This window comes from Eschrichtius robustus, chromosome 15, assembly GCF_028021215.1.
Source record: "Eschrichtius robustus isolate mEscRob2 chromosome 15, mEscRob2.pri, whole genome shotgun sequence".
Classification (NCBI taxonomy): Eukaryota; Metazoa; Chordata; class Mammalia; order Artiodactyla; family Eschrichtiidae; genus Eschrichtius; species Eschrichtius robustus.
The window spans coordinates 42,383,131-42,396,531 of NC_090838.1; the positions used below are offsets into that span (position 1 = coordinate 42,383,131).

General features: G+C 38.0%; 1 protein-coding gene across 17 annotated transcripts in view; it reads right to left on the bottom strand.

Annotated features, from left to right (window-relative positions):
- The window catches only part of NRXN1 (neurexin 1), a 1,110,559-nt gene that overhangs the window by 487,279 nt on the left and 609,879 nt on the right, over positions 1–13,401 (bottom strand). The window lies entirely within an intron of this gene.

A 13,401-nucleotide genomic window follows, 5' to 3' on the forward strand; every position in this document is an offset into this window, starting at 1 on the left:
TTCCCTACAAGCAGATGCCCAGCTGTGGGCTGTTCCCTCTGTATCTGCCTTCCTCCCCACTTCCAAAAAGAAGAACTTAAAAAAAAAAAAAATAATAAGGGCCATATGCTTTTGATCTGCTTGGACATTTGAAACAAAAGAGATTTCACAAACAGAATACTGAACTAGATGTGGAAATATCTGAATACTTCATAATATTCTATTGAGTAGAGGATAAAAGGGGCAGTAGAAAACCTTTTCGACTCATCACTGTGTTTATCGTTAAACTAAAACTTCTGCTTCTCTGTTAATATTGATAGACGGCAAAATTGCCCTGGTCTAGAGAAAGTAGCCACCCATGATTTTTGACAATGTCTAGAACGCTTGTATTCGGCTTGGTCCTAAGGACTGTCATTCTGCTTTCCCCCAAGAACTGGCATTCTGCTTGGTAATAGGGATCATACTTAGTTCAGAAGACAAACTCCATGCTTACACAGAGGCTGATGGCTCAGAACACAACCTAGCAATCATAATCTAAGTAAGTGTAAAAATACTTTGGGGACTTCCCTGGTGGCGCAGTGGTTAAGAATCCGCCTGCCAAGGCGGGGGACACGGGTTTGAGCCCTGATCCAGAAAGATCCCACATGCCACGGAGCAACTGGGCCTGTGTGCCACAACTACCGAGCCTGCGCTCTAGAGCCCGCCAGCCACAACTACTGAGCCCACATGCCTAGAGCCCATGCTCCGCAACAAGAGAAGCCACCGCAATGAGAAGCCCGTGCACTGCAACAAAGAGTAGCCCCTGCTCACCACAACTAGAGAAAGCCTGCACACAGCAACAAAGACCCAACGCAGCCAAAAATAAATAAATAAATAATAAATTAATAAAAAAAAAATACTTTGGAAGCATATGGGAGGGGCACATAACTTGCATGGCGGGGAGCAGGCAGGCAAGGCTTTCTTAAAGCAGCAGCTTCTGAATTTAGGCCTGGAAACTGAGTAAAGATTAAAGAAATGAAGAAACATGTTGAGGAAATAACATGTGCAAAGTCCAAAGAGTGCTTATCCAAGGAACTACAAGAAGTTCAGAGGTGTAAAGAGAAGTGTGAAGTAGGAAGAAGGGATGAGGCACAGATAGGGCTGGTGAGGTAAAAATGCTAGATGATGGCTTTGAGGGTCAAGTAGAGAAGGACCATCCTGAAGGCCAGGTGGGGGGCTGGGTACTGGGCAGTTGTAAGCAGGAAAATGAAGTGACATTTTAGAAAGATTACTGGTTCCAGGAGTCTACTTGAGAGGTCATCTTGATGACGACCTGAAGCACCATAAAATCTGGAGAAGGGAAAAAAAATGGATTTTTCCTCTTGTATTCTAGAGTTATTTAGGAGATGAAACCAGTAGTTGATGGAATGTGAAGAAGGGAGAGGGTCTCTGTTTGGACCACTGAAGGCAAGCCTCTTCTTATACGTTTAAAGCAAACAGGGGTCGCCATTGAGCCTTGAATGGACAACTCTGAACTATACCTGCCCATGAAGGATCATCCAGAATGAATCTGGTTCAGACTCATTCCTCAACGCGTATTCTCCCCTCTCTGCTGCCTTTCTCAATACGCAGATGTGCTATTTTATGTGTAATGGTATTGCACATTTATCAATCGTCAGACCTCCGAACAAAGATGTTCATTGATTGACTGACATGAATAAGACACCTGAGAAAGGGAGCTGTTCTTTGCATTTGACAGGTTGTTGGTAAAAAGCCGATAGTTTGATTAGGGCCTTCCCAGGAAGCCCAGTGCATTTTGATTAGCTTGATTATCATTTAGTTCTTTTCTCCTTGACTTTATAACTGTCACTAAAAAGTGAATTTTAAGGAAGCTATATCTTTGTACAGGTAAACTCCCTTTGTAATTCACCCCATGGAACAAACTCGTCCAAATGGTCAAGGGCAATCAATAATATTTTTACTCCATTATCAACTTTTACACTGTGATAGAGAAATTATTCTCAAATACAGGCCAAGATTCATATACATATTTTTAATATCTAGGATGCTATAATCACAAAGGAGTTACAATATATGCAGCACATCCATTAACCTGCTGCGAATACACCTATGAACATGTATAAAGACATGAATAGTTTATCATATTTTTATCATAATCAACTGACAAATATTTTGTTATATTTTAATAATATTTTTATTTTTATAACTTTAATCATATTTTCATCATTTTTGTTGCAAAAGTCTTTTGATTCTCCTTTGAAAATTTCCAAGTCAAGTCTATAAGTAAAGATAAAATATACAATTAATGAGGGGGCCATGATTTGCAAGGCTGTCATCAAATGAATGAACCCAATGATCTGAGTCTGACCTAGAAATCAGATGTCACCACTTGATCCAGAAATTCCTTCCAGTTTTGAAATAGAGGTATAAATCATCCCAGGATCGAGGTAGTGAATCCCAGACTTGAACAAATAGTATATATGAAGGAGATGCAGGAACACAGATACATCTTTCGGAAGGCATACTCAGTAATGGATTTGGGGCCTGGAATATCTATTCACAGATATAATATGTGATAGTTTGGCTGCTTAGCTAAACTTTCACACCCAGTAACTCATCTCTGCATCAGTTGGACTCTAACCTGAAATCTCAGCGGATTCACTTGGCTCAGTACTAAAAGTGTTTTATGCTAATAGTACAAGTGCCATCATTATCCAAGTAACTGCTATTGACTTGTAGTATCCTACTATTATTCTGGGTATTCCATTACATTTTTATCCAATTTTCTTTATTTCTCAATGTGTTTTCAGGGAAAATAGGAAGGAAGGAAGGAAGGGGGAAAGGAAGGAAGGAAGGAAGGAAGGAAGGAAGGAAGGAAGGAAGGAAGGAAGGAAGGAAGGAAGGAAGGAAGGAGGGAGGGAGGAGACATTGAAAATGAAACAACTTTGCATGGATACGATAGTTTGAATAAATTGGAAAATACTTAAATTTTATTCCTTATAAAATACAAAAGTTAAGAAAATAACGCTCAGCCACAAAAACTACAGGAAGCATCTATTTGTATCTCCTCCTAATACATGCTCTTATGAGAACACTTTATAAATTTCATAGTTAAGGTAATGCACTTTTTGAAGCCACAAATTTATTTGGTGCAAATAACACTGAAATAGCTCTCCTCTATATCTCAGCTAACACTCCTACATTGCACCAAATAAATCTGAACACACTGGTGAAATAGAACAAGTGATCAGGCCAGCCTTACATGTGTAATGGGAACCATATTAAAGAAAGCAAGAGAGCAGAGATAGAGAGGATTTGGGGAAGGAATAAAAGAGACCAAACATTACACAGAGAATTCTCATCCTTCTACAAAAATAACAGAGCTAGAGGAGGGAACAGAAACAGATAAAGAAAATTAACATTGAAAAGAGTAGAGGTATAGAAGGTATTCATGAAAAGTACAGCAAAGACAAAAACAAAAATCATGAGTGGTTTCTGTTGCAAGCAAAAGTTATTTTGGATTTTGTGGGCTATTGCTGGAGTGTTTGTATTTCCTTGACTTTGCTGAATGGAGAAACCAATGTAGATGAGCCACCTGTACTCATGATACCTTACTTCATTTATTTTCAGTATTGAGCTGACCATTTGAAATATCTCACTTAAGAGTACCCCAAGGATCAGATGATTTAACATTGTGTGATAAAGAAAACCCTATGCAACCCACATACCTTTCTGGTCACCCATAATTTCCTTGTGCATGCACTAATGAATCAAGGTAAAGGAGTAGTAAGAATGCTCAACCATGTAAGTTTGTTCCCTGTTTGCTATGGTGAATCATTATTAGTGTAATCATAATTCATCACACAAAAAGGAACTCTTATGATGGTTAAAGGTAGGAGAATTCATAATTAGCACTAGTACAACAGAAATAAATTTGGACTTCTCCAAGCAAACAGATGTGTCTGGTCACCCTAGCCAAAATAGATGAGGTGGGGGTTTTTTTGGGTTTTTTTTTTTGCATAGTTCTATCCTTCTAGCCTAACACATTCGTATTTAGATATCTTGCAACTGATCTCTTATTGCTAGATGGGGAAAGAGTCTGACTTATGTCAAATGCAGAAAAGTCTGTCCCCTCCCCGGTCCCCTGGGTGTTCATAATGTCAAAGGGCTTTTACAGTGAGGTTGTAATATGTCACATTTCTACAAAGTTCATTACGGTGTCTGTCGTAAGAAAAGCAATTAATTGCGGTTTTCCATTTTGCATGCTAACAGCAATTTTCAAACCTGTTGTACATTTTGGTAAGATATAATTTTCATCTATTTTCCCCTCCCCCTTCACATTCTAAGTGGAGCCACATTGTAATATAAATTCATGCAATATTAGATCAGTGAGAAAGTAAAGCCTTTCTTTTGCCTATTAAGCAAAGAACACATCTTAGGAACACCATACATCATGCTTGTCAGAAGATTCAAAAGAATCATTCTGAATAGTTACCCTGTCTATTATTTAGAAAGCAGACATGAAACAATATAATTCAGTTGGGCTGCATGTATCTAATTTGCATATGGCTCTCTTTTTAATCTGAGTTTTCACAAAATGAATATAATTAGCAAGTTTCAATTTATCTTCAAAACCACTGAACTATGTTGATTATTTCCAGGATGACATCACCCATGTGCACTAGCATATCTGGACTCCTAAACAGAGCGATTCAGTGGATTTTGTAGCTAAACAAGTGAATGTTGCAATTTAAAAAGTGACAAACTCGTCAGCCATGCAAGATGCATAATTCGTCATGAAGAGATCAGCACTGTAGCTTTATCCCATTTTCCCAATTTTTTCCTTTAATGAAACAGGCAATTCAAGCAAACCACAAATGATTTGGTGCGGCCAGCTTATTAGTCTGTGACCATTGATTAAAAAAAAATAAGTAATCAAACTCTTTAGAGTCACGATATGGCTATATTCTCTGTACTTCTCCAATTTGAGCTCCTCATCTAACTCTCCTTCATGTATGCTCTCAAAGTTACAAATTCCTCACATAATGAACTATCTCTGACCCACATTCTCAGGGAGCTTATCTGGGCTAGGATGTTTGACTTTAAATGAATGATAGTGAGAGACATCACATTTAACTTGTCAGCTATAAAATAAAATGTATAACTTATAAGACAATACATTATTTAGTGATATCCAACTTTAAAAAAATTGTACAATTCAAATGTGTGGTTCTGGAATGTTAGAGATGCTAACTGCACAAAGTGTAACATGATAATTGACATAATTTCCTCCCAAAGTACCAATTTGTGTCCCCATGAATTCTAACTGTAGCCTAGAGTTAAAACAAAGGTAAACCATTTAATAAGGGAACATGTATTACCAATGAGCTGAATGTTTTTCCAGAGAAAGACAAACCATGAAGTTAAACAAAAATAAAACTGGTCTCCTTTAGAACTGGCATTATTAGAAATATTTTAGTACACATGGAAGCAAGTATCGTATCTGGACTTTGAACTGGCAAGCTCAAGCAAGAAATCTCATGATGACTCGTTTCTCAATTGAAGTTACCATTTTAGTCTGGCTAATTCAATTTTGTTTGCAGCGTTGGCTGTATGTTGGTCTAGTCTAGATTTTGTATTCAAAACACACAAGCACTGCAGGATATTTCACAACTGCTAATCAGTCTAAGTGCAGATGAAGGTTTGATTAGTGATGTGCTATTTCTCAGAGAATTGTCGGTTTGACCACAGCAAACCAGAACCATAAATATAGTAAGTAACACAGCAAAAGCTGAGAGGCAGATCAGCTAATAGAAGACATACACCAGGTGGTTACCCAGAACTATCTTTAGACATAAAATATGTGCAAAAATTTCCCCAGACTTCCTGACCACTCTCAGTTCTATATGCAAGTTTGCTTTAGCCTGAACACTGATGTTATACTGATCGTCCTTAAATGGCACTTTAAACCTAGTATAGTCCTATGGAAAACATGTGCCTCACTAGTCAAACTACAAAATCTAAAGCCTCGCCTTCAAATTTCACCACAGGGGCTTCCCTGGCGGCGCAGTGGTTGAGAGTCTGCCTGCTAATGCAGGGGACACGGGTTCGAGCGCTGGTCTGGGAAGATCCCACATGCCGCGGAGCAACTAGGCCCGTGAGCCACAGCTACTGAGCCTGCGCGTCTGGAGCCTGTGCTCGGCAACAAGAGAGGCCACGATAGTGAGAGGCCCGCGCACCACGATGAAGAGTGGCCCCCGCTTGCCACAACTAGAGAAAGCCCTCGCACAGAAACGATGACCCAACACAGCCAAAAATAAATAATAAATAAATTAATTAATTTAAAAAAATTTCACCACAATCTGGCATAAATTAATATTTACATTCCATTATCCCACAGTTTTCTGCTTTGAATCCTTGACAACTCAGAATTACGTATCCATTCCTCAGTGAAACATATTTCTCTCCTGCCTTCCTGTATTTGCTCAAGCTCTCTCTCCTTCCTGGAATTCTGTCTTCACTTTTGTCATTGAATCTGTGGTTCTTTCACATGACTTATCTTACTCCTATATCCAGAAGTAAGCCCTTGAAAGCAGAGATGTGGATATATTCTCCAGCATGAAAAATGTATTTCTGAATATACTGGGAGTTCTCAAATAATTAGGGTTGATCAAATCCTCTCCTATCGACTCTCATTTCTTTTGCTTGTACATGCTCCAGCTCACTGACTTTCCCTCAGCAATAAGTGCTAGTGCTACTCTGTCAGATTACCCATCAGTGCCATCTGGCTCTGTGTCCTCCATGGACTACCTTCCTCTACCTTTAGCAACTGGAAGGCAAGTCACCTTAACAAGCTAAACTACTAGAAATGAAGAGAGAGAGAGAACTTGGTACCTGCTCCATTGCTCTGGAAATGAAACCAGAAATAGAATATGGAAAATTTTCTCATCATTAATTCATTAATCAAAAATCTTTATTGAGCACCTAGTATGTCTATTAGGAGCTGAAGCTATAGTAATGAACAAGGCAGAGTCCCTGCCCTTCAGAGCTTACATTCTTGTGTTGGAGGTGGTTAGTGGTGATAGGGAGACACATAGTAAGGCATCAAATAGTGACAACAGTCAATGTTATTAAGGAAAAGAAAGCATAATTTAAAAAAAGATAGCCAAGAGTCAGAAAAGAACTCTCTGAAGAGGTGACATCTAAGCAGAGATCTGAAGATGAGAGCAAGCCAGTCATTTGGGTAGCTGGGTGATCACTCTGGTGTCTGGCATAGGGAGAAGCAGGTGCAAAGGCCCTGGGGTGAGATCCAGTTTGCCCCATTCCAGTGGAGGAGTTAGGCTGCCTGAGCGCAGGGGTTTAGAGAAAGAGTACAACAAGTGAGGGCAAGGGTCTTTCCAACAATAGCCCCCCAACAATCAATGACAAAGCCCCAGCTGGGCCAGCTGGCATCATCTGTGATACTAAAGAAAGTTTTCTTCATACACAACAGCAGAAGCACTACTTGATTTAATTAATCAGATGGCTTCTATTAGCACTTTTTATAATGCCCAATTCCAGGCTAAGCTTTGTGGAGAATACAAGAATACTGTACCCATTTCTAATGGATTTAAGACCTGGATTCATATTTGTACAAAAACCCTGCCTCATTGGCTTGTATCAGAGGCTGCTTCTTTGCTCTGATTCTAATTTTCTGCCCTTGTATGAACTGGTTGCTGACAGATTAATACCAGTAAAGGCAAGTTTTTTCCTACTGTACAATGTATTTATATTTAAAAAAAAGAAGCATCTCCTCTATTAATTCACTAATGCTCTTCAGTCTTTTTAGTAACAAGTGGGAAATCTTCCCACTTTGATTTAAAGTTTCCTAACTATTTAGAAACAAGATACCAGGTTTCAGTAATAAGAAAAGTCTTGCTGAGAAACAGGCTGTAATTCATACCACCACTTCAGGTCATATCATGCATTTTGCTAGAAAAATAAAAAATGCCAAACTTCAATGAGCATGCCACTGTCTCCTGAGCTCTTTTGTGATAGAAATAATTAGCTTTAAAATATTCTGTCAAAAAAAAAAAAATCTGTCAAGATCTTAAGATGCAACAGTAAAGCACAATTGCTTCTATTATATGCCAGTAGTTGCTCATAACAACTGGGAAGCTAAGACTTTATACTGGAACAAACTCCTTTTTGTTACATTCCGATCAGTGTCTTGCCTTCATTTAACCTACATGTCTGGATATCTGAGAAGTTTCATCTTATGGCTTGTTTAAATTATTAACATCCATTCTATCCACCAAACTTCTGGTCTTAACAGCTACTGTCTAGCTGCGGGCTTTATAATCTGTAAGTTATTACTTGTCTTAATGTCCATCCCCTTTCTTGGGAAGGCTTTGGAGGCAGGTGAAGTAGGTATGGGAGAGGTAGAAAACACTTTTGGTACTAAAGGCCAGAATGAGGCCATGGATATGTACGGCTTCATCTTTGTAAATTAAGATTAAGAGTGTGATGTTGAATCCTAAACACTTTCTGTTCTAGCCTTGTTTTTCTTTGTTAAAATGCTCTGGCTGGCTCCCTGTGACACATTTAACACCTCTTTCTTCTTGTGAGTTTGATCTAAGGGTTTCCAAAGAAGCGTGATGCCTCTGAGATGAAGAGATGTGCTTGTCACAGGTCACCCCTGACAGGGGCACCACTGACAAACCCGCTCACTTTTCCAAGGAGCGCCATTCTTTCCTAGAGTCCCTTGAACATCACTGTAGTCTTATTTTTCAAAAACAGAACATGTAGGCTACAATAAAGGAGGCTCACTGGGCATGTAAAATTGTGGACATCCTTATCACATCCCACCTTCCGCATCTCTCAATGATACTGGTTGCAGAGACATTTTAAAATCCTTTCAGTAGGTAACTATTTGTACTTACAGCTTTTGTGGTGCCTGAAATAAAATGATATTATTGGAAGGATATGAGTCATGCGCTTCCTGGTAAACCCATCCTGTCTTTTATGATTTTCTAAACTGTTGTGTGGAAATTCCAAGTTTTACTTTTCTCATTAGAGAAGCTTATGAGGCTAACTTTCTGGGATAGAACTCCAAGTGCTAAAGCTTAAAGGGCTGCGGATGCCACCAATAGTGTTTTTTAGTTACTGCAACTACAAGAGACTGTCTAGGTGAATGACCTAGTTCTACTAATAAAGCCAAATGGCATAGATGGCTTTTATCAATTAAAAACATTAGTGTCCTACTATTCATTTTCAGAGGAAGACAAACTTTTTAAAAATTCACTTAATGTAACAAAAATCCTCCTTACAGTTAATCTAATTTTTGATTTATTTCATAAACGAATTTTAAGAAGCACACCACATACTTTGCACAATTCTACAGCAACACGGTACGTCATCTTGTTTTCCATATTCACACCTCTCAGTGCACAATGATATTTATTTGAGAATGGAGAGAAATCTCAGAAGCATAAGTGAGTTCCACCAGGACAATTTCCACATCTAATGTACCAATTCTTTAGAGGTCAGTCTTGTAAAATTTTCCCTCTCATTTTCCCTGAGGGAAGCAGTTATTTCTGTTGCATTCAGCCCTGAAAAATTCCACTGCAAATTCAGTCCCTGACCCATGCCAAAGAACAGAATACATTCACCCAAACCTCAAGGTGTTTTTATGGTATGATACATTTCAAATGGAGTCTATTTCCCATACCACCACCATAACTGACAAAATATACATTCTCTTTGCCTCATGCAGTCTTTCTCTAAATTCACAGCCTTTCCTTCAAGATTTGAAAGTTTAAAATTGTGTTGTACAGTGACAGCATTTAATGTACAGGTAAGGGGGAAAGAGACATTTGGATGTTTTGGTCTTAACATATGAAGACAGTATGTTTACTGCCAAATTTGCTATGTCTTGGTTCCCCCATCCTTTACTATAAGAGGGATATTAATTTTACAGGGAAATCTCACAAACTAAGAGGGGGAATCCAAACTACAAGCCGTCTTGCCTAATAAACTAAATTAATGACATCATCCAAATTCATTATTTATAATAACAGTAAAATAACTTTAATAATAAAGTAGTGCTCTCAGGAATTTATAGGCCAATGTCCAAATTAGAAGCCATCAGTTTATAAATATATAAAGCTGCACAATAATAACTAAAATGAAGTCAGTGAATGTTTCTTTAGGACAAATTATTGATATGCAATTATGTAATAGTCTAATTTGGGGAGGGAAGCCATGCAATAGATATTCTGGAAAAAAAACCCAATAAACATTTGACAACCGATTAATACCTCTCACCTTTCTTGTCCTATCTGGAAATAGCAGAGATGCCGAGATTTTTTTTTGTTCTGATCATATAGTTAAGAGTACATATGAACCATTAGGCTAGTTTTCATTGTAGATTTCTATAACTGCAGGTTATCTTTTAGGGAGATGTCAACAGAGGTATGACATTGGTGGGTTAATCACTACCTTTAGAAATTTTTCCTTAACAAGTTTTGCTGATGTTATAAAAACCAAATGGGAGGTCATAATGTTCTATAGCAAATTCAGAATGATAACTCTTCAATACAAATCAATCTGGCAGAACTCAAACTGCTCCCTGCCCTTGCTTCTGTCAGTGACTGTATTTCCTTTGGTTCTGTTGACATAATCCCAAGGGCTAAGAGTAGGCTCTTCAAATATATAAGAAAAACTTCATGTCCTATTCATTCCCATTTTCTTGATATTTTTTGTCATGAGAAAAATACCTGTCTTCAGAGAGAGGTCTTAGGTTTAGAATTTGAAATTTAGAATATTAAGTTTGAAAAATGGATAGAAGGACAAGTAGTCTCTTTGCAGGAGGACGAAAGAATCTGAAATGGGTGCTCTAAGGCCAGACTCACTGTGTCACTTCCCTCTTCTTTACAGGCAAAGTTCTGCTGCTTCCTTTCCCTAAAAGAACTCAGTCCCAAATTCTTTACATCATTGTCATTCAAGAGAAGCTCTAGTAAGAGGAACAACGAAGGCAGAGGCAAATTAGAACTAAGAGTAAAATGAGGGATACATTGTCATTGAGAAGAACTTTTAAAACTGAGGTTTTAAGAATTTTTGTAAACACATTGAAATGGCTCTGTTTTGTGAACTACTTTCATATACAATTAGATATTCATTTAATTTCGTTTTCCCTAGAAGATGTTCCTGTAAGACTGCTGCATGTAAACTGCCCAGATCCCTGAGCTGAGTGGTGTCTTGGCACATGATTAGAAGGGCAGTTTTCTAACCATGGAGGCGGGAAGAAATTGGCTTTGCTGACAGTTTGATACAGATTTGAATCTCTGAACACTTATTAGCTCTGGGGTTTTAAAAAACAATAAGAAAATAATGGTAAACCTTGCTTTAGCACATTTATCGCTATGCTGAGAGGCTGACAGTCATGGTCTCATTTAATGTGAAGAAAAATCCAGTGAGAAAGATACTGTTATTAAATCCATTTGAAAAGAAGAGAAAAAAAGAGGTTCCGGGAAATTTAGCAATTTGTCCAACATCACAGAGCTTGTAAGCACCTAATTTATATATTTATGTTTATAAACAGAGTATATTGCTTGTCTAAACAATATGTAACTCTGTGTAAGTAAATAAATCTGTATGTATTAAATAAAATCTATGTCTGTATTCTAAGACCTTTGTCTTTACTTATTTTATGTAATTTTTCCATGGAAGAACAGTATTTCTGCCATGCACCTTTTTTCAGAAATAAGTTTAAAGTTCCTTATTTAATGTTACATTTAGAATGTAAAATAATAATAGGATCATTTTTCACAACTCTTTGACAGTTAGTCACCTGAGAGCTTGTCAGTGTATACAGGCACACCTTGGAGATATTGGGGGTTTCATTCCAGATCACTAAAATAAAGCATATATCACAACAAAGCAAGTCACACAATTTTTTTGTTTGTTTCCTGGTGTATATAAATCTACTATACTGTAGTCTATCAAGTGTGCAAGTGCAATAGCATTATGTCTAAAAAAACGTACATACCTTAATTAAAAAATACTTTATTGCTAAAAAATGCTAACCATAAGTTGAGCCTTCACTGAGTCCTAATCTTTTTGCTGGTGTAGGGTCTTGCCTCCATGTTCGTGGCTACTGACTGATCAGGGTGATGGCTGCTGAAGGCCGGGGTGGCTGTGACAATTTCTTAAAATAAGACAACAATGAACTTTGCAGCACTGACTGACTCTCTTTCACCAATGATTTCTCTGTAGCAGGCAATGTTGTTTGATAACATTTCACCCACAGTAGAACTTTTTTCAAAATCGGAGTCAATCCTCTCAAACTCTGCCACTGCTTTATCATCTAAGTCTATCTTATATTCTAAATCCTTTGTCACCATTTCAACAATCTTCACAGCATCTTCCAGAGTAGACTCCATCTCAAGAAACCACTTCCTTTGATCATCCATAGAAGAAACTTCTCATCCATTAGAGTTTTACCATGGGATTGAAGCAATTCAGTCACATCTTCAGGCTCCACTTCTAGTTCTTGTGCTATTTCTGCCACATCTGCTTCTTCCACTGAAGTCCTGAACCCCTCAAAGTCATCCATGAGGATTGGAATCGGAATCAACTTCTCCCAAATTCTTGTTAATGTCGATATTTTGACCTCTTCCCATGAATCACAAATATTCTTAATGGCATCTAGAATGGTGAATCCTTTCCAGAAGGTTTTCAATTGACTTTGCCCAGATCCATCAGAGGAATCACTATCTGTGGCAACTATAGCCTTATGATATGTATTTCTTACGTAATAAGACTTGAAAGTCAAAATCATTTCTTAATCCATGGGCTGCAGAATGCATGTTGTGTTAGGAGGCATGAAAACAACATGAATCTCATTGTACATCTCCATCAGAGTGCTTGGGTGACCAGGTGGATGATTTGATCTTCTATCCAGACCATTAAAACTTTCTCCATATCAGCAATAAGGCTGTTTTGCTTTCTTGTCATTTGTGTTTTCACTGGAGTAGGATTTTTAATTTCTTTCAAGAATGTTTCTTTTCATTCACAACTTGGCTAACTGTTTGGTGCAAGAGGCCTAGATTTTGGCCTATCTGACCTTTTGACATGCCTTTCTCACTAAGCTTAATCATTTCTAACTTTTGATTTAAAGTGAGAGATGTGTGGCTCTTCCCTTCCCTGAAACATTTAGAGGTCATTGTAGGATTATTAACTCGTCTAATTTTGATACTGTTGTGTCTCAGAGAATAGGGTGGCCCAAGGAGAGGGAGAGAGATGGGAAAAAGACCGGTTGGTGAAGCAGTCCGAACACTACCTTCATGGATTAAGTTGGCCCTTTTATATGGGTGTGGTTTGTGGTTTCCCCAACCAATTACAATAATGACACCAAAGGTCACTGACCACAGGTCACCATAA